The 20959-nt window shown below is 45.2% G+C and overlaps 1 long non-coding RNA gene across 1 annotated transcript; it reads right to left on the bottom strand.

Moving 5' to 3' along the window:
• Positions 1-8074: 8074 nt before the first annotated feature.
• Positions 8075-11982, bottom strand: LOC140689724 (uncharacterized). The gene is made up of 3 exons (XR_012064797.1): positions 11788-11982; positions 10486-10700; positions 8075-8168 (listed from the first exon to the last, which is right to left on the bottom strand). It is a non-coding gene; the product is annotated as an uncharacterized lncRNA (long non-coding RNA).
• Between the last annotated feature and the right edge of the window lie 8977 nt (positions 11983-20959).

Here is a 20959-nt window from a genome sequence, read left to right as displayed (position 1 = left end):
GGAGAGGACCCGAAGTGATTAACTCTGCCAAGATGGAGACCACACCCTTGAAAGGCGTGATAAACAGGACCGTGCCCCCTACCCACTGCAGATGCTCAACAAAACAAAAGGACAACAAGAAGGACAAACCCAACATGTAGGCTGCTGATGTTCATTCATTCCTCTCTTCCGTTCACAGTGGTGCTTCCTGGCAGGCATCCATGGCGCCATATGCTTTGGGGAAGTGGGAATGCTGAATGTTGTGGTTATGGGGAATTGAGTCTTATTGCTTCATAAGATTCCGGGTGGCAGAATTGTTGTGAAAAAGAACACGTCCCAGTAGGTGTGCAGTGGCAGTCTTAGAACAGGACGCGACTTCAGAGAGCCCCTCCTCTAAACTCTTAATTATACAGGTGAGGAAATGGAGGTCCAGAGAGGCAAAGCAACTTGCCCAAGGTTACACAGGTGGTTCGTGCTTAGCTAAAGCACTGGAGTTAGAGTCTGGGGCTCCTGATTCTCATATCCTTTAGGCCATTTGTGAGCCTCGGGCTTCAGGCTTCATCCTGTGGTTTCAAGGGTGACCCAAAGCATGCTGATACTGATGCTTCCTATAGTTTTAGCCATTAAAGTATCAAGAGTCTTTTTTCTCTCTCAGACCAAGCAATTAATACCAAGATACAAAGGAAGAGTATTTTAAAAAGTGTGAGCTCTAGAAGCAAAATAAATTGCACCTCTACATAGACAATGGCTTAAATTCTTTGAACCTCAGTTTCCTAACCTGTGAACTGGGAATGATCATCATCCTTATCATCCATATCTTACAGAGTTCTTGTGAAGATGAAAGATATATGTGTAGAGCATCAAGCAGAGAGACTGGCACATAGTAAATACCTAATGATAGCTATATATGCCCACTAAAATCCCAGAGGAAGGCCTAAGCCTGAGAAGCTGGGTCGGTGGGACAGAAGCCTGGAGCATTCATGGCCCAGGACAGAGTCCTGACATGGCAGGGTCCCTTCAACTGCTGTTACAGCCCAAGCAATTAAAATACCAAGACCGAGGACTCTTGTGTTTGGACACGTGTATTGCAGCCATTTTGTGATGAGATGATTTCCCAAAAGCCACCCAAGAGTATCAGTCTCTGAAGTGGCATCTAAAGGGGGAAAAGGTGGTTTTATAACATTAGAATGATGTATGGGTTCCTGATGAAATAAAATGAGAGAAATAGGCTTAGAATGAGAAAAGAATTAAGAGGGAAAAAATGTTTTGGGAAGAACTGATCTTTAAGTCGCAAGAGGGAGATTCAAATCCTGGCTTTGCCCTAACCGCTGCTGTGTGTCTTTAGGGATGTGACTAAGCTCCTCTGAGTCTCAGTTTCCTCATCTGTTAAGTGAAAATAAAATTATATGCCTTATAAAGTGACAGACACAATGTATAAAAATTATTTTAAATAAATTAAAATATATGTTTGTTAATTTTAATTATGTAACATGTATTATATAAAGAGTTTTTCAGAATCGGTCTATTTTTTAAAAATTTCTCACAGAATGAAGTAGGAATTTAAAAGGAATGTGTCTTCTGGTTCTGAGGTCTGATGTGAGCTTAGTTTTCTCTTACCCGACCCTGCCTTTGAGAGACACGCTGTTTCACACACATCCTGTCTATACCACCTGACTTCTTGTTGCCCCATATGTAAGACAGCCCCGGAGAGGTGGCCCGTGGGCAGCAATGGGAGGGAAGTCAGTTCAAGGCCCTTTCAATGGGGACCACATCCCTGCTCTCCTCCTCTGGTCCCTGCTGTATGTGATAGCAAAGATGCGGCCTCCCCTACAGCCTGCGGGGAACAGGCCCGGAAAAGTTAGTGGGGAGGGAAGAACGTTTCCTGAAAATACAGCAGCTGCTTCTGAACACGGAGAGCAGATCTTTGTTTTGAATAATGCTTCCCATCCTGGAATGTGCCCTGTTGTCCGGATAAAGGCATGCAGCTTCGTTATTCCTGCCTCTGGGAAAGGCGTGCCAGGGTGTGTGCACACATGTGTGCGAGCACACACACACTGACACACCGCAGCCCGCAGGTCCACAGCCTGCCTTACTTTGCTCAATGTGTGACTCCTGGAGCAGTTCCCCCTCACAGTCCTGAAGCCTGGCAAAGACAAGAACTCTGCTTCCACCAGCAGCATCTCTGAAGACTGATTTTCATTTTGGACCTGCCCTAATAAAGGGGTCAACTTGCCAACATCATAACAGACTTACTTCTTTATGAGAATTATTTGAAATTGCATCCTTGGTGATCCAATCACCCAGAGACTCAAAAACAGAGAGAAAGAAGAAGGCAAGTAATTAAAATACATAAAGCAGAAGAGGCAATTTACTGGCATACATCATGATCAATAAAATGGCGGTTTAAAAAGGCAAGCTTCCCACCACACCCTGAGGCAAGCGTGCTGGTCTCCCTCACGTTGCGGAGAGGCACAAGGTTCCTTAGGCAAGTGACGTGGAGACCTGTCAGGCTTCCACCTCCTCACAGAAGGAATGTGAATGCTTTCAGTGAGGCCCTGGACTATTCTCAGTGGTTGTGTGGAGGCCTTGAGCATAGGTCATCTTCAAGGCATGATTCTCAATCCTTTCCTTCCCAAACGCTTATAAATGAAGCGTTGACACTCTCAGGCTCCCAAGGAAATACACAGATTTATGTTTAAAATAAATGAGGAATTTGGGAAAAGTTAACCTCTGCAATGACGCATTGCTGTCCAAGGTTAATGGTACATCACTGATGGCCACTTTCCTGTTGGCTCAGGCCTCACAGGACACGCTGAAGGCTGCCACCACACTCAGGGTTGCTGACACTATGCCATTCAAGAAAGAGTACTCCAGTGCATGCAAGAAAGAGGGCCGTTACACACGGACAATCTTGAATCTCTCCAACTTGTAAAAATAAAGTTCATCCTTTAAGAAAGCATACATGGTTACTAGAAACAAATTCTGGCCACAGACTTCCAAACTGGGTGAACTCTCCCTGTGTAACATAAGGACACTCCTCCCAGGTGCCTCCTTCGGGGCTTCTCAACTAAACCCCAGCACTTGGGGTCCTCATAGAAGTAGGGGGAACCTCTGGCCTGAGGGCGTGGTCTGGGACCATCAGCCCTCTGGCCATTAATACTGAGTGTGGGCAGAGTCTTGTGCTGGCTGGTATGGAGAGAGGGGTATAAATGGAAACAGAAGGCCTGACTTTTGTTCTTCAAGTGCTGATTCATCTACTGGGATGGGCAAGAGGAACCCACAGGAAAGCCTGTGCCCAGTTTGGGTAAGGACTGTCCCTGGCACTGGCTGCTCCTGTGTGGTATTGTTCACTTCTGGATCCCAGAACTTAGCAGAATCTCCAGCACTTCAGCAGATTCCCAGCCTACGCGTGTTGCATGAAAGACAAAATCAGAAGAAAGCCAGACATCAGCAATGCAGCGCACGTGGGCTCTGTCATCCAAGACGGAGTCGGCAAGGGGCTGCCTGTAGCTTGAGCGAGGTTAGTTCGGCAATGGACTGGAGAACAGGGGATGGCATTCTTTAGTGGAATAAAGGCAGAGGGGCAAGAGTGGATGAATTTGGGAGGGAGGAAGACATGATGATGTCTTGAACAAATGGTGCCTGGCCAAGAACACAGAGGGCCTCCAATTTTAGATAGGTCATGTTTCTGGAAACCATGTGACAAGGCTGATGGCTCTCCACTCAGTTCCTGACCACCGTGTGCTCACCGCCCCTCCCTCTGCCTGTGTGTACACTGGCCAAGGGGAAGGCAGGAAGGTTGGGGTCTCTGTGGGCTGGCACTGGATGCCTGGGATGTTGCGACCTTTACGGGGGAAGGAAAGACGTTGCCTGAAATGAGAACTGAGAGTTGTTAGGAGAAGGCTAGGGGTGGGGGTGGGGGAGCAGGCCTGCAGGGCTCTCAGGAATGTTTGCATTAGGAGGGGGGCTGCCATCTGCAGGAGCAGGCATGTTCCTGGGTGGCGGAACACCTGCCCTAACCCTAACGCAACCTCTGGGGCCTTTAAGCAGAAATAAGCAGGAACATATTAAGAAATGTGTGTATTCAGAAGTAGAAGCAGAGGCTTAACGCGGGGAGATGTCTAGACGCTGTGCAATGCCAGCATCTCTGCTGCTACCCTAGAAGTCTGCTTGGTCTGAGGGCCTCACCTTTATTTTGAGTTTACCTTCTTTCCTAGGGAAGACTCTGGATTTGGAGTGGGGTGCTCAGCTGCCAGACATGCCCTCGCACTGCAGGCTCCCCTGATGCTGACCAGAGAATCTAGTGCGAATTCCCCAGGGCCAGGAAGGGGTGCCTGATAGCAGCATAAAGATGCATTTTCTACAATTTAAATGAGACCCATTTCTCGGCCATCTCACTCATGAATCCTTCAAGTTTATTCTTTCTGATTTTAAAAGATGCCTGAACCTGTGACTAAAAGAAAATGGGTCAAATCCCATACTAGCAAATCTCAGGGGATGTTCTAATTCTTTGGTAGCCCTTCATGTTGCTTACATTGGGTATTTGCCTAGAGGAAGTAGGGCTTGGAAAACATCTGGTTCTACAGATTTGGGAAGGCAATTCAATGTAATTTGTTGGTAATAGGATTTGATCTGTACTAAATCTGAATGTCTGTGTTATTTCAATGGATTTAATGAAGTTTTGTTTGTTGTTGAGATATATGCAATATCGTCCCTCATCCTGTCTTCTGGGGACTCCAGGTGGGAGCAATCAGGCCGGCTGATGATAATAGTGTGCTGTATAAGGAGGCATTACTTTGTCAGGGAGTTCAAATGCGATCTCATTAATATCTTACCTTGGGGAAAGCTGAAGGGAGAGGAGATGAGTTGTTCTTTAAAAAAAAAAAAAAAAAAAAAAAAAGCCCACACGTGAAAGGAGCTGTGAAAAAAGGACCAGCCTCACCAGTGCTGCCTCTGGTGGCGAAGTTTGCAAAGTGGCGCCCTCAATGAATCATCCTCGTATTCATGCTTTAGGTACTCCCATTTTCTTGCATCTGGCAGGTTCTGTGACTCGCATTTGACCAATGAAATATGGCAGAAGTGACACTGTGTGACTTCTGAAGCTTGTGTATAAGACACTTTGCATCTTCCTCCTGGGGCTCTTGAAACACTCCCTCTTGGGACACTTCCCCTTAGAACTCACCTGCCACACAGAAGCCCTAACCATGGGGAGAGGACACACACAGGTGCCCCAGTGGGCAGTCCCCGCTGAGCTCCAGCCAGCATCACCTGCCAGCCTTGTGAATGCGCCGTCTCGGACTTTCAGCTCATTTGAGCCGGCAGACAACTCCAGCTACCATCTGACCGCAGTCGGGTGAAGCTTAAGTGATTACCACCCACTGAGCTTCGTTAACCTACAGAACTGTCAGACAAATTAATAAATTGTTTTAAGCCACTAAGCTTTGGGGTGGCTGATTACATAGCCATAGCTAATCAGAACACTGCTCTTAATGTTTGAGTAGATGCTGGTCGGTGGAAACGTCATCTAGTCCTCTCAGAACGCTGTTGAAGACCAGGCATCCCTAAACAAGCTTGTGCTGGCACCTTTTGGAGAGGTCCTCTATACTGTTCCTCTTAGCCCTGGGTTTCCTCGCTTACTTAAGAAAAGGCCAATCTCCTGTCCACGAGAAGGCAGCATGGTGGTGGTGGGGAGGGGACAGTGAAAGTAAAGTGGAAATAAGAGGCAGCTGTCTCAGATAAACTCCTAGAGGGCCAGGGATTGCAAATTCAGATGCCCACAAGGGCCAGGCAAGCAAGGGGATAGACGGGAGGGGATGAGACACTGGGGAGTGGGGGGACTGTGCTGAACTAGTGAGAACATGACCATTTGGGGACAGATCCTGCAGCCCAGTGTGGCCCCCTGTGACCACTTTTGCCAGGTCTTCTCATTTTTGAAGTAAAGCTAGAAATCCGTTTTTTAATGTAAAAAATTTGTGGTTTTTTAACACTGGCAATGAATTTTAAGTATTTTTAAACACTGTGTAAACACAATATACCCAAGACTCCAAGGTACACTGGCTAGTTTGACGTCTCTACCACAAAGGCCAGGCCAGCCTCACATCAGCACCCACGCCCCCTCAAGGAGAGTAATCACACTGTTCATCCGTGCAGTGCTGCGGTTTACAAAGTGCTTTCACATCCACATCTAACTTGAACTTCTCAACCAGGGAAGTAGGTAGGCCAGGCTTTTTTTTCTTTTTTTTTAGTAGACAGGCCTAGGGAGGTTTTATGTCTTGCCTGAGTCATCACTGCACTGGTGGAGGTCAGCCTCCTGCTTCTCGGTCCATAGCTCACACCATTTCTGCTCTCTCTGGACAGAAGGGCTGGGGAGCAGCTGAGCCCTGAGAATACGCTGAACCTAGGACAGTAAAGTCAATTCTGAGCAGCTGAGAGCAGAGGGGAGGAGAGCTGAGCGAGGTGAGGAGCTCCTGTGGGCACCCTCCGAGGTTCCCTGAGTCTTACCCCACAGTCGGGACTGACAGTCTTGACTTTCTCCAGGAAAATGAGATGAATGCTGGTGTTGCCAGGCTTGGCTGAGGGCTGGGCCCTGGGAGATGCCCTTCCTTTTTGTCTGATCATTGAATCTGAATAGGTCTGATCTCAGGTTCAGGGTTCTCCAGGGAACCTGGAGAGAAAAGCAAAAACAGCGTCTGACTCCAGTCCCTCCCTCAGGCAAAGGAGGCGATTCCGCAGTCCTTCTGCTCCCCCCCCCCCCCCCCCCCGAGCAAAGCAGGCTGGAGGAGGCCTCCGCAGGTTCTGGCCACCCTGTCCGGGTGCAGAGAAGGGAATGGGCTTCTTCACTCAAACAAAATGCTCAAGACCTAACCCAGAAGATTCTAGGTTCTAGTTTCATGATGCAACAAGGAGGCCACCCCGGGGCCAGACTGACCTCCCAGTTTCCAAAGCTTTTAAGAAGGGCTGGTCACCTGGTCATCGGTGACCCCCCGACATGAACACACAGTGTGTCCTTCAGCAGCAGCCCCTTGGGCTCATAGGCCCTGTTACACACAATGGCCACAAAGAAAAAGGAAAGCAGCACAGAAAATAAGAAATACAAAAATAGAGATTTCAAATTCTTATACCTTATCCTTCCATTCCCAGCCAATAGTTCTCTCCCTGGGAACGGAAGGAGAACATGTGCTCTCCCCACCCCACATCCCACCCACCCCACCTACTGCCCAAGCATCTCCTCCAACTTCTTCCCTCACCAGGGAAGTGACTTGGCTTTAGTGCAAATAGGAAAAATATGGGGAAACTTTTCTGGGGAGGCGGGGGTCAGGTCACGGGGCATGCCTGGAGCTCAGCACATCTGGACATCAGACCCCAAGAAGCCCCACTGTCTGTTGCTTCCTCATTATCCCCTCCGCCTCTAGGATCAAAGGGGATGAGAAAGGGATGAACGGTGACCTGTCCAGCCTGGCTGTGGGACACACCCCACTCCCAGCTGTGCTCTCAGGGAGGGAACCTCTCATTTATGACGGAAGTTATGCCAAGCACTTCTACCTCATCTTCCTATTTCATCTTCTCCATAGGCTGTGAGTCACACACTGCTGTATGTGCTTCATGGGGGAGAGGCTATGCAGACGGTCCAGGACTGCACAGGTTATAAGCAGCCAAGCCAGAATGTGGACCCAGGTCATCTGCACCCCAGGCTGTCCTCTTACCCCAAATCCAGGCTGCCTAGAGAGAAATCTATCAGCCCTACTCTCCCCAGGCCAGCACTACAGGGCACGGCCGTGCCCATTGTGAACTGCTAACTCTGAGGGCAGTGTCCGCATCCGTATCTGCTCCAGGTGAACCTGGAGTTGTGCGGGGCACATGCTGCAGGCCTGAGGCGGGAGCCCTGCCTCCCACTGCAGCAAACATACATTTTGGTTAAATAACCAATTCTCTGTTGGAGGTGGGCTAGGGTAGAGTGTTTAATCATCCACTCCAAACTTGGGCTTCTAAGAATTCTAAGAAATATCCCAGTATTTTTATTTGGTTTAGCAGAAATTCCCATTTTCAAGTTGCTGTTAATTGCTCTGTGCCCAGGCAGCTAATTTAGAACACCTGCCTCAGAACCGGAAGGTGCCAAGCCTTGTCTTCTGGGAGTTGAACTTGCAGAGGGAGAGAGTGCTCAGCTGAACTGGGGAATAAGGAGTCATTCCCTGCAGCAGGGGGGAAAAAAAAAAAAAAGACAACCAGGTCTTAAACTTCTTCAGCTCCTTTCAGTGCATCTTCTCCAAAGCTGGTGGAGGAGCCAGCGTCTCCAGGAGGGAGGGATCTGATTCTTGCCGCGTCTCACACACCCTGCAGGCTAGCCTAGGGGAGGAGGGCTGTTACCCGCCCTGGCTGAAACCCCAGAGGGAACTCCTAATCAGACGAGAAGAGCCCTGGCATCAGACCTGGGGAAGGGAGGCAGTGGGAGCATCTGAGGAAGGTATCATTTCTGAAAAGAGAGCCTGATACGCCAGGCAGCGTTTTTAGTATTCAGGTTGAAAAAGGTTTTAGATGGGACTTGGCATCTCCGGCAATAATCTACTTAAATTCAATTTGCCATAAAAAGATGCCACTTTGGCTTTTTTGTAACACATGGGAAAATGCCACACTTACCTTGGTGAGTATCGAGGGTACACTCCTGTGGCCAGAACCCATTACATTATATACAGAACCCCTGGGGTCAAGGCGTTGTAGCTGGAGGGGGGTCAGCGGTGACCCTGCTTAACCACATGGCTCAGATCACTAGACCTGGGTCTGTCTCCCTGGGAAGATGCTCCTGCAGGTCCACCGCCACATGGGGAAGAATGAGGTCCAAACCCATGATCATCACTTGTTCCTTGCTTCATTTCACTTTCTCCTGATGCCTGTCAGGCCACCAAGATAAAGAGAGCTTCTCCAACTAAATAGCACTATTATCCCGAGCCCAGCCAGGCAGTCCACGTTCAGTTCTCCTAGACTTCCCACATCTCCTGTTTCCAAGTACACAGCATTAATCTGTACATAGCACATGTTGCCCTCAAATAATTGGTAAATGTCCTTTCTCAGCATAGTCACTAGGATCAGATAAACAACTGGAAATTTAGCCACTCTACTCCTCTATCCCGTGGAGATTAAGAAAAAATTGCACATCCAGGAACAATATGTGCAAAGGTGGTCTCCTGGCAATTTGCAGCCAATTACAAGTGTACATTGCTTTGCACAATGGATGTGCTACTGAAAAGGTTATATGCAAATCGAATTTTTGTAAATTGAATTATATTTAACATGCACCAAGGGAACTGGCTATTTTAGGGACACCAAAGTCGAATTCATTCTGTGGAGCAGGGAACCCTTTGTAAAGCAAATTACCATCCTCCAATTCATACATTCTTTGATAAGGTCAGGTGTTATTGTTTTGGACCTTTTTGAACTAGAGCATGCCTACAGTGTTAAAATGGTAATAATAAGATATTCAGAGCCTTCCCCAAATTCTAGAAGTAAGAGAAGGAGAGAGGGAAAACTTTGATTCTCCTCCTAAAGGAAATGATGAACTGGAAAAAAGGGAGACTTCCAGCATGGATTTGTCAGGACACCCATGGTGCTAGTGTTACTTATGGTCCAAGCCCACCTGACATGCTTCAGCCAGGCTCTCTGTGCCCCTGTTATATCAGTTCATTCTGGAACATCAGGCTCCTAGACTGGTAAATTCTCAAAGTAACAACCAGCCTAACCAGGGCCTTATTAACCCTTAGTCCCTCTTATCACAGGGCCCCGGGCCTATAAGCTTTTTAAGGGCCTCGCAAATGTCTGTGAACTGTAAGAACACAAAGGAAAATTGCAAATCAAAATAAATGTTTAATTAAAGATCTACAAAATGTAACATCGTGTCAACTTCATTAATTGTTAAGTTTGGTATTCATGAAAATTTAATAACCTAAGAATTAGAAAGGAAGGAACAAAACTCATTATTCACAGCTGCTATAATGGTTCACATAAAAAAGCCAAAGGACTCTATAGTCAAACTGTATTAGTCAATGGAGGCTGGATCATGATATGTTAACAATTAACCCTGAAATGTCAGTGACTTAATGTAACAGCAGTTTATTTCCTTCTCATGCAGTCGGTTGAAGTTCTGACTCTACCATGTAGTGATTCATCAACCCAGGCAGGCTCTGCTGGCTCAACACCAGGTGTCCACACCTGTGTCAGCAGAAGAGAGAGATGGGGAAAATCATGCAGGAGCTTTTCATTGCCTCGGCCTGGAAGTGGCCCACATCACTTCCACTCCCATTTTATTGGCCACAACTGATCACATGCCCCCTAACTACAGGGTACCTGGGAAGTGTAGTGTTTCTGTGGTGTTGTCAGGGAGATCTGGTAGTGTCTACCATATAAACTATGAAATTAGTTAGAGTTCAGCAAGATCAGTATACCCGAATCAATGGCATTCCTATACATCTGTAACAAATAGTTAGAAAATGTAAATTCATTCTCTTTCTGGCTTACTTCACTTAGAATGACGATCTCCAGGTCCATCCATGTTGCTGCAAATGGCATTATTTTATTCTTTTTTATGGCTGAGTAGTATTCTGTTGTATAAATATACCACAGTGTCCTTATCCAGCCATCTGTTGATGGACATTTAGGTTGTTTCCATGTCGTGGCTATTGCATATAGTGCTGCTATGAACATTGGGGTGCATGTATCTTTTCGAATTTGAGCTGAAAGAGAAAGAAAAATTCCATATGATACCACTTACATGTGAAATCTAAAAAAAGAAAAATGAAGACACTAATGAACTCATCTACAAAATAGACTCACAGACATAGTAAACAATCTTATGGTTACCAGGGGAAAGGAGATGGGAAGGGATAAATTTGGGAGTTTGAGATTTGCAAATATTAACTACTATATATAAAAATAGATAAAAAACCAAACTTCTTCTGTATAGCACAGGGAACTATATCCAGTATCTTGTAATAATCTTTAATGAAAAAAATATGAAAACAAATATATGCATGTATATGTATAACTGGGACATTGTGCTGTACACCAGAGACTGACACATTGTAACTAACTATATACTTCAATAAAAAAAAATCTCTTCCAGAAGTTTTTTAAAAATGTAAATTCAAAAAGATGCCAACTTGAAATGCAACAAAAGTGATTAGCACAAATCTAACAAAAGATATGCAAGATCTTTATAGAGATAATTATAAAACTGCATTGAAGGATAGAAAAGATGTCAGTTCTCTCCAAAGTAATCTATAGAGTAGATGAAATTTTGATTGAAACACGAAGTTTTCATTGGTGGTTAGTAAGCTGATCCTAAAGATCATATGGAAGAATAAATCGCCCAGAGTAACTGAGACAGGCTCACGGAAGAAAGGCTGCAGGTGGCAGGTGGGCAGTCGTGCTTTCACAGGGATAGATGAGGAGACAAATGTTGCAGAGGACAAACAGACTGTAGGATGAGTGAACCTGGTATTTGACAATGGTAGCATTATGAACCAGTGCAAAGAAGGGCCAGCTGGCTGTGGGGATAGTTACAATCATGGATTGTAAGGGATTGTAAATATTTTATTCTAAATCAAATAATTTCAAAACAAAATATAAAAGATCCTTCTAAGTTTTCACAGCAGAAATAATCTCTTTAGTGTGTAATGTGGGCATATTTGAATATGCGTGATATGATGTGGGAAGTGTCCTTCAAGTGTAAGAGTGACCTACCGAAGTCCAAAACTCCCATTTCTGCAGCTGAATTTTGTTTGATCCTTACTGAGTATCATCAGGGGGTTGTTTGAATACCTCTAGGTATGATGATGGGGAACCACCAGCCCTGTAGACAGCCCACTTCATCTTGTCTTGTCTTTGGGTCAGGAGCAGGATGGGGCACAGGGCGGATCTTACAGTGCAGGGATCTTCGCAAGCTGCACATTTATCCCTGTTGGTGACTCTGTGGGGTTGGGCCCGCTGAGGACAATGCACATGAAGGACACAAGAACTTCCTGGAAGGAAACCAGTTTAGGGGAGGGAGAGTCAAGGGTACCAGGCTGATCCAAAGATCAAGTTGTAGCGAGAAGGAGGCCGTGCTTTTGAATCTCACTGTGCGCCGCTCAGATTGACTTTCTTACCTGATTTGCTTGAACAATCAGTCCTTCCTGCCCCTCTGACTACCACCTGCATGTCAGCCCTGTGAGCAGCTTCCTTCTGTTCTGAGAGGGCTCACTCTCTAACCTCATCACCCTTGTAGGGTTTCTCTTGCCCCCTCACTTGCCCCTGACCACTGTCACCCAGAATTCCAGTGCAGGTGGCCACATGGTTCTTTCTCAGCAGATTGCAGGGAACCATAGACAGAGGCTTTCTCTGGAAGACAGAGGAGAACCTGGGGGAAAAAGAGAGGATTCTCGAAAACAGAACATTTCACTTGCCTCCTGATGTCGCATAGAACTGCCCTGTCTGCTCCCACAGCACATGAAGAAATGCAGACTGTTAAGAGGCCTGCTGTCTTTAGTAACAGTGACATTGCCATGTGTCCAGCTTGGCAGGACACTGAGCAACACAGGCACTAAGCAATTTGCCTAGCAGTATTCACATGGGAAATTCCTTCTGAACTCCATTTGAGGATATCAGAAATACTGTCTTAGCTCTTTCATTAATGGTATAAGGAAGCAGAAGTCCCATATGGCCCAGGTGAGTGTGTGTGTTTCAGGGAGGCACTGGGAGAAGGGACATCTGAGTAACTTGTAGAGTTTCCCAGGGTGATAGTTGAAAGGTCAACATTCATCTATCTGTATTGATGAGGCATAAATATTGTGACTGATTTTTGTCACTGGCATGACCTAATTAAGACAATGACCACAGAATTAGATAGAACGATGAGATTCAATTACATGTTATTTAAAGATCTCTGACTTGTGGTTCTAACCTGAAGAATTTGGCATATATATGTATATATATGGTGAAGCTGTAAAGAGAGAAGTTGAATCCAAGCAAAATGCAGGGATAGAGACAGACTCTAAAAGACTCAAATACAAGATAATCACATGATGATAACATCTGGCAAGCATTAACAAAGCAGCTATAAACTTGAAAGGGACTTTATGTGTCCCATCAGTGTCATAGACACAAGTCCAGTTTGTGTCCTGGCCTATGGCCTCTTTAATCACTAAATAACCTAATTCAGCTAAAAATGTGGTCCTAAAAGCTGTTTATGAAGGTTACTGCAAAATTGTTTGAAATGACCTGATTTTTCCTTACTAAACATGTATCTCTTAATTCCAGGGACATTTAGAATTAAGTATATATTTTTAAAGATGATCAGTCTCATGATATTAATATTTGGGTGTTTAAAAGTACTATGTACATATTTAGTATTTGGGAGAACTTGTAATAGTTAACAGAATTTAGCCTATCAGAATACTAGGTTGGTGCTATAATTCCAATTTAAAATGGATAGATTTGTGACTTTTAAGTTGAAATCTCTTTAGAAAAATATATTTGCTAGTTGTGCAAAGAATGTACTTTAAAATAAAACTGCATATATGAAGCTTCTACACTCAGTTTAAAATGTTTAAAGGAATTTAATGATTAATTTGTAAATTAGACCAAAAATTAATCAAAGCCCCCTTTTAAAAACAGGTGCTAAAATTTTGCTTGATTTTAAAATAAAATAATATTTGGAAGTTAAACTTAAAAACCAAATGTTTTTGAAAGCATAACCTTCATAAGTTTAGTATTAATTTTGAAAACAAAATTAACATGTTGTATAATCTTTTCTGAGCATAAAAAGTTGCATTAAAGACACTAAAATCTCATGTCAATTTTTAAAAATATATCAGAGCTTTCACATCTAGCATTATTCTTTAAAATAGTCCCTTGAAGTCCTCACTTAAGTGATGCTTTCATCGCCCAAAACTCTTTTCAAACCTGCGTTTTGAGATTATTTTCAGAGCCAGTTTACATTCTTTTTCTCTTTTTCAAACATATTCAGGTGTCTTAGTTGGGAATTGGATGACAAAATTATTCAATTATTAAACTTAATATGTCAACAACACAAAGTAGATACAATTTAAACGGATAGTGCAAAAGAAAGAATTTCAACTCTGATGGGAGAATATTTCTGCTCCCTAGTTGGTTTCTGGCACCGCTCTAATCACACCTTCTAGGCAATTAACATCCCTCTCTTCTTGAAGAGTAAAGACAAAGCTTTTCTAGCTGGAACTCACCCATGCACAGACTGGAACTTTAACTCAAGCTAAAAGTTACCAGAGGTTCTGGATTGGAGGGATATGGTATAGAGCCCCTAACAGAAATGAGAATGTCTTGATTAGGTATGGGGATTTACCAAGTGTTCATGGCACTCCTGGAGCATAGTTCAAAGCCACTGCAAGAATTGAAAGAGGGCAGCACAGCAGAGATGTCTGTAGAGACAGTAAAAAATGACCCAAAATGTGTCATGACTTGAAGTGCCAAGTCCACTTGGAGGTACCTGAAAACTGCCTTCCGGATGTGGTTGACCAAACATTCTTTTCAGTTCAAGTAGGCCAAGACTCAGGAGGGTATCATAAGAAACGGGTGATAGGGAGAGGAGATAGATTATGGGGAAAAAGTGCAAAAGAGCAATTTTCACATCTGACCTTGAGTCTTAACCACCTCCACATAATTTACCCACAAAGAATCTACTGTTACTTACATATATGTTTTAAAATGAAAAAATCCATACACATCATGTTTCCTCCAGAGTCTGAACACTTGCAAATCACTAGCTACATAATTCCTTTCACATATATTTAATTTAGTCAAGAAGTGGGTCATGAAATGGAGAGTTCTCTACCTTTAATAAATAAAACAAAATTTCTTTAAAAAATGATAGATTCACACACAATTTTCCTTTTGATCCCCATTAAATCAATGACAATGAACAAAATGACTCTTTAGTATTTGCTCTGAAGTGAATTGCTTTTAATGCATGTCAGGTAATCCTAAAAACAAATTCCACCAACCTTTGTGGGGAATCTCATACAAATGCTCAGCACGAATGTAAAGAAGACTTTCCACAGAGAACTGTGAGCCTCACACCCTCCTGTCGGCTGCTGTCAGAGCAGGACAGGGCCAAGCTGCCTGGCCTGCTGGTGATCCGCCTCTCAGCCACATCTGTACTGACGGCAGTGAGCTGAGAATTTCAGAGAAGCCTTAGAGACCTTTCAGAGTCACTCACTTGTTCATTCATTCACTCATTCATTCAAATCAAATCTTTATCAAACACTTAATATGCACAAGACACTATGTCAGACTCTGGACACCATCTATTCACAGATCTGCTAAGTTTTACAATTTGTTTTCTTTGTTAGAAGCACCATCAAGGACACAGCTCCTCTCAGGGGCAACTGTTCTACTTAGCACTGGGAACTGCTGTGTGGCCCAGCAGGCAAAGCAGATTATTGAAGGTTAATGAAGATTGCCGTGGGCTAAGGGGTTCTAAGCTCTTGTTTACCCCAGAGTGACCCTGGGCCTCAGTCTGACAGTGTGGGTAATGGGGGAAATGCGTCCTCCCCGGAGTGTAACAGTGACACGTGTCCAGCACGAGTGGTGGCTGCAGATACGGGGCAGGGGAGACAGTCTGTGTCCTGGAGGGAGGTTGGAGAGCCCTGGGCCACCTGCAAGTGTGACCCATGGAGAAACCATTCAGCCTCCTTGTGCCTCAGTTTGCTCATTTGTCAACCAGGGATAGCAGTGCTCTCCTTGAAGGTTATTGTGACAAATAGATACCAGGAGAGAAGTGCTCAACACAAGGTCTGGCACGCGCTGCGTACCCAGATAAGCACGCAAGGAGCCAGCGAACAAAGGAATGGAAAAGGAGCTCGTGTCGAAGCTGGAGAACAGGACAGAGCACCAAGAACTCCAAAGAGGGGAAAACAGGGTGCCTTCTTCTTCTCACCCTTGCTTTCTTTCTCTCTGCCTTGGGCCAAGGAGGCCCAGGAGGGCTGTGTGTGGAAGGACCCAAAACCGGAAAGGTGGCTTTTCTGGATTAATGGGGACACTTGGGAGGAAGGGCATGCAGTGCTTTCCAAAACTACTCAGTCAAATAGGATAATTCTATGTCTACAGAAATTTCAGAATTTCAAATATTCTTCATTAAAGACACTTATATTAAAGCAACTGCCCTACTTTCAATTTGAAAATGATGCTTGCTGTTCACTTGGGCCTCTTCAGGAAACCAGGCCACTAAAATTTCTTCCAGTTGCCTTATGAGTTTGTCCAGCCACATTCTAACCTTACCCTCCCCTGTGCCTTGCTTACCTTCCCACTCAGAGTAAGAGCTTGGGGGATGAAGGATGGGGAGAGGGAGCACCACAGAGTCACGTACTGGGACTCAGGCCCAGACAAAGAGCTTTGAGAGGTAACTGCAACTGTCTGAGGAACTTGAGCTCTGGCCTCTCTTCCCTCCCTCACGGTGATTTTACCCGCTTTGCTCTCCAAATAGTTTGGGGGCGTTGCCATGGAAGATGATTTGCATATCTTTAAAAACTTCAGAAGTTACAGTCATCTTTAAAATGACTTCAGTCTAATTCCTGAAGGTGTCTTAGCTCCAGTTTACCAGTCTGTAAAATGGAACACAATTCCTTTGACATTGGATGATGAAACAAGAGGATGCAGCAAAAGCACCAGCCACAAACTGGGTGCTAATGAAACATCAGTGTTGATCCTCCAAGTCTCATACAACCCCCTGGTCTTCAATGCAGCATGTAGAATGAATTAATGGCCACTGTTTCTCATCTGTGTAAGGCAAGCTGGAAAGAGATGATGTTGTGAATATATGAGACACAAGAGCATCGACGCCTTGGGCACACCCTATAAGGGGCATCAAGGGAACTGTGGAGCCTGGCCTGTGCCCAGCTCTTCTTTGTGGGGCTGTCACTCTATGGGTAGAGTCCTAAAGGGGACACTGTTTCCCATCTCCATTGAGTCAGTGGGGTGGACCACTTGCCGCTGCCCTCTCAGTGCTCACTGCCACTATCCCTTGGGGAAGGTGCTTCTAGCAGACTCTCCCCATCAAAGGGTGGGTGTGGACTCTCACCATGGTCATTCACTTCCCAACTCTCAGCATGTCCACAGCCTCGGTGACAGGATTCACGGAGTCTAGATTTACAGTGTAAATCTATCAAGAGTCTAGACTTCTTCCAACAACACATAGAAGAAGAGTTTGGACCAGGAGGAAACACAGCCTATGAATCTGTACTGCAGCCCTTAAATCAGGGAGCCAAGATGCAAGAAACCAGGGTCAAGCTGCAAAGTTTCGGGCTCCCTGGCCAGGCGGGCACCTGTCAGGATGTGCACATCCCATTTCTCAGTCTGTGTAAAACCCTGAGCTGCATTTTACCCCATCATACGGATAGGTCCTTGGTCCCACCATCCCCCCATGTAGATGAGGACTTGGGAGTTATTAAGAAAAGAAGCTCAATTGTCCCCCTTGGCTTATCATTACTAACCAGGCAAAGGAAAGCTTCAGCCCACCATTGATTTAGATTAGCCCCTTCGTTTCAATATTATTAATTACCCAAGTTAGCATACAGCATGTCAACATCAAACCGCTACTTTTTTTTTAATTAACTGTTTCATTTGCAACTGCATGGCTGTACCTGCTTTCTTTCATGCCTCTGGGACCTAAACAGAAATGCATCAAAAACATGGTTTTAACTATCATAAAATAAAGTTATTAGACTAGGGACTGACAGGTCAACTCCTTTCATGGGAGGCCACCAGGTTAATTTTTTGAGGTGACATTTCCATAGTAACTTAACATTTGCCAAAGTTCTCCATTGCATTCTGTGCAAAGTAAACAGAAGGGTTAATTTAGTTCTCTAATCTCTTGTTATAAGCCTAATTATTTTACATGTCTTCATTTCATTAATGAATTGCTGCTTTTTACATGCAGCTCCTTCCCCATTGCTTTTGTTTAAACCTCCTGGTGGGAAGGGATAGATTAATTTTGTTGTGCCTTAATGAAACTGTATGCTACATTAGATTTAACCATTTGGCATGCACTGCCAACATCACCATTATGCATAATGAATTATTTTTTGTGAGTCCCAAACTACTGTAGACTTCAGAGTTCTCCTTCAGATATTGCGACCGCGCAACGGGCAGGCACAGGACAGCACACTCAGTCGTTGCCCCTGGTGTCTAAGGAAACCGCCTTGTGGCTTTTTACTTTCTGTCACCTGCATAGGAGTGTCTAGACTCCCCCTTGCCCAGATATCCAGTAGACTTCCAGTAAGCATCTCAAATGAACCTAGCAAGTTAATTTTGAGGTTTTGGGGGCAAAGCACTGTGTTAGGCACCTTGAGGATGGGCAAAAAGTTGTTTGGTCTTTGTATTCACAGACTTGTTGTTTACTTAAAACAGCAAGGATTCACAGTTGCTCCTGTGGCTGCAGGACCCCTGGGTCTGCCTGATCCAGACGGGGCTTGACTGGTGGCTCCGCTTCCAGCTGCAGTGGCTGGGGCGGCGCTGTTCCTTGTGTCTCCACTTTCCTTCTGGTATCAGCAGACTGGCCAGCGTCTGTTCTTCTCATTCTGACAGCAGAAGCTCAAAGAGGGTAGGTGGAAATGTGCAAGGCCTCTTAAGGCTTAGGTTTAGAGCTGACACACAGTTACTTCTACCCATTGATCACTGGCCAAAGCAAGCCACATGGCCAAGTCCAAAGTCAAGAGGCTGGGAAGAATTCTCTTCCACAAGTAGACCATGACAAGAATGTACTTCCAGGGACTGGCCAACAGTTGGAGCCAACAATGAAATTATTTGTACGTTTCTAAGGGTTAGCTGGATTCCGGGTGTGGCCACCCCTACATTTCAAAGCTAGAACCATTTAATCTCACAGTTAAGGCCAGCCCCAGCTGAGGCTTGAGACCCTTCAGTTCCCTGCCTTGGGACAAGGCTACCTCCAGAGTCTGGGTGTCTTCTTTTCTCCTCCAGCGATTCCTTGACTTCACCTGCTTTTCTCACTCTCTCCGCCACCACTGCTGCTGCTCATGTCCTCATCACCTCTTAACTGGCAACAGTATTCTAACCAGCTCCCTTCTTCCAGTCCCCTTCCACCTCATCCACCAGAGGTGGTTCCCATCGCCTCTGGGATAACGTCCAGACACGTAAGGCCTTCCGTATTCTGACTGCTCCCTCTCCAGCCTCATCTCTCGTCCTTGCTGTTATAGTAGGTTAACCCCTGGGCTTTTGCACAGACAGCCCACCTGGCTGAGTCCCCTCTGTCACTGTTATTCATCCTTTAAGATTCAGCTCAGGTGTCACTACAATTTTGCCTGTTTTGCATAGCACATGTCTGAGATACAGATAAAGATAAAGATATATAAACATTACACTTTTTAAAAGCCTTGTCTTCAGTCTGACTGATAATGCTCAGGGAATAATGATTTTTTTCCTGATACATAGAAAATGCATAGTTATAAAACTGTCCATCCATGTACCCCCAGATGTCATCTTGTGTACCCCCATAACTACCCTCACCTTTTTTAAAACAGTGAGGTAGGCCATCTGGCTGCTTAAGCTTATAGAGTTGGAGAGGGCTCTGAAGAGCCAATCATTCTGTCTTTGGCAAATTCACTGCTTAAATGCCAAAATATTTAAGTTGTTAACATTTACTGTCTCCTACATGCTGGACACTGTTCTATGTGACTTACATGTACTCATTGTTTAATCCTTATAATAGCCCTATGAGATGGCACTAAAATCATCTCTGTCTTACAGAAAAGAACTTGGAGCCTCAGAGTGGTTAAGAAACTTGCCCAAGACCACACAGCTAATAGGAGTCTATCGCTCTATTCAAACTCAGCCCTTTGGCTAGAGTCCATGCTCTTGCCCTATCCATATAATATCACCTCTAGTAGAGTTTAGTGCCTCCGATATTCTATAGGTAAGATTGTCCTCAGGATACAGCCTTTGCTGCAGTGCAGCCTGTTCTCACCGTGGGAGTGAGAGATGCTTGGCCAGAAGCCTGGCAGGAGCCCTAGGAAAGGTGACCTCCTGGAAATGGGCAGCTGAGTAGTCTGTGATTCTCTGGTCTCTGGCAGGAGCCAAGCTGGTATCATTTTGACAGAATCCCCAGCTGCTGGCCTTTTCTGCTATCCTGGACAATTTTTGGTCTCCAGAGATAGCCTGAACTTTCCAGCTCTAAGCAAGAAAGCTTTGGACACAAACCATCCGATTTCTGCCTGAAACTCATAAGTGCAACCCCGGTTGAACATAGCAGAGGCCTCTGTTTTTCTACAGAAGAACCTCGAGGCCAGGTGCTAGGGCTCCTGCTTCACGGTACCTATGCTTTGCATGCCCTGTCTTTTTTTTAAAAAAAATCCTAGCTCGAGTCATTTCTGCACCTGATTGTTTGGGAGTTCTGTGGGACCTGTGCATGTCAGTTAAACAGCTCATTCCTGTCACATGCCTGTCGCATTCGCTGGGAGCCGGCATGTCACAGCTTTTGAAACGATGCAGCCCAGATGCTATCGATCAGCTCAGCGTCTTCTGGAGAAACCCGTGTTCAGCTACATCCCTGTGGGTGATAAACAGGACAGACATTGCTATCCCCTGATAAAGTATTTATATCTACAAATGTATACATCAAAAGGAATTACCACCAATATTCTTTTAATTGGAACTATCTTTCTTCTTCCTAAGCAGATACATGCAAGCTCCTTTTCTGCGGAAACCATCCACAGAAAAGGGCCATGTGTGTGAGAGACAGGCTGTTTAATCCTGCCCTGCAATCAGCACCCCCCCCCCCCCCCCGAGCCCAAAGGCCGAGTCTGTAGAAGCAGCAAGCCCAGGCGGCTCTCCGGGCTCTCCTGCTGGAGACCAGCTTGGCCCGCCCCACCCCTTCTTCCTGACTGTGGCAATGAGATTCCTCAGAAAGCCAGCGTTTTCCACCCTGAACGAGATTCTCCATCAAAATCAGGCGCCCTAGGAAAAT

This window comes from Vicugna pacos, chromosome 3 (genome assembly GCF_048564905.1).
Source record: "Vicugna pacos chromosome 3, VicPac4, whole genome shotgun sequence".
Taxonomy (NCBI): Eukaryota; Metazoa; Chordata; class Mammalia; order Artiodactyla; family Camelidae; genus Vicugna; species Vicugna pacos.
The sequence above is the reverse complement of the archived record's forward strand: the minus strand, read 5'-3'. Positions and strand labels throughout refer to the sequence as shown.